Here is a 522-nt window from a genome sequence, read left to right on the forward strand (position 1 = left end):
TTATTTATTTATTTATTCATTTATCATTGGAAAATGTTATGCTTATATGTTGAATTGCATGCATAAGTAATTCAATTATTTGTTTGTTTACCTGACTTGCTGTGCACTGTTTCACTAATTCATTGTAAGTGTACAAATTGAACACTGCCTGGAATTTACAGACCCATGAAATAAAGTGTTACAAAGAGGGAAAGAAAGGATGCTGAACATGGATGAAAGACAAGATATGGACTCAAAAATATACACTTAAAATATTAAATGTTAATGTTAGAAAAAAACTAAAAAGGGTCAACAGCAAAGTGGACTCCTATTGGAAATATTGGAAACTTTCAATTTGGGGTGAAAATTAAGATCTATTCAAGTTCAATTTTAACATGGAAGTCTGATCATTGTGTCTCTTTCTTTCCCAAATTCATCCATCTCTAGTGTCTCTCTATTGCCTTTTTTGAGTTCTATTTTTTGAGTCTCTTAAAGCTCTTTCCATTTGGTTTTGGCATGCGCAAATATCTAATTCAATTCCTT

The 522-nt window shown here is 30.8% G+C and overlaps 1 protein-coding gene across 1 annotated transcript in view; it reads right to left on the bottom strand.

Annotated features, from left to right (window-relative positions):
• Positions 1-522, bottom strand: part of rargb (retinoic acid receptor, gamma b) — a 32,685-nt gene that overhangs the window by 16,738 nt on the left and 15,425 nt on the right. The gene's annotated exons all lie outside the window — the stretch shown is intronic.

This window comes from Morone saxatilis, unplaced genomic scaffold, assembly GCF_004916995.1.
Source record: "Morone saxatilis isolate NCDOM2014 unplaced genomic scaffold, NCSU_SB_2.0 Contig18, whole genome shotgun sequence".
Classification (NCBI taxonomy): domain Eukaryota; kingdom Metazoa; phylum Chordata; class Actinopteri; family Moronidae; genus Morone; species Morone saxatilis.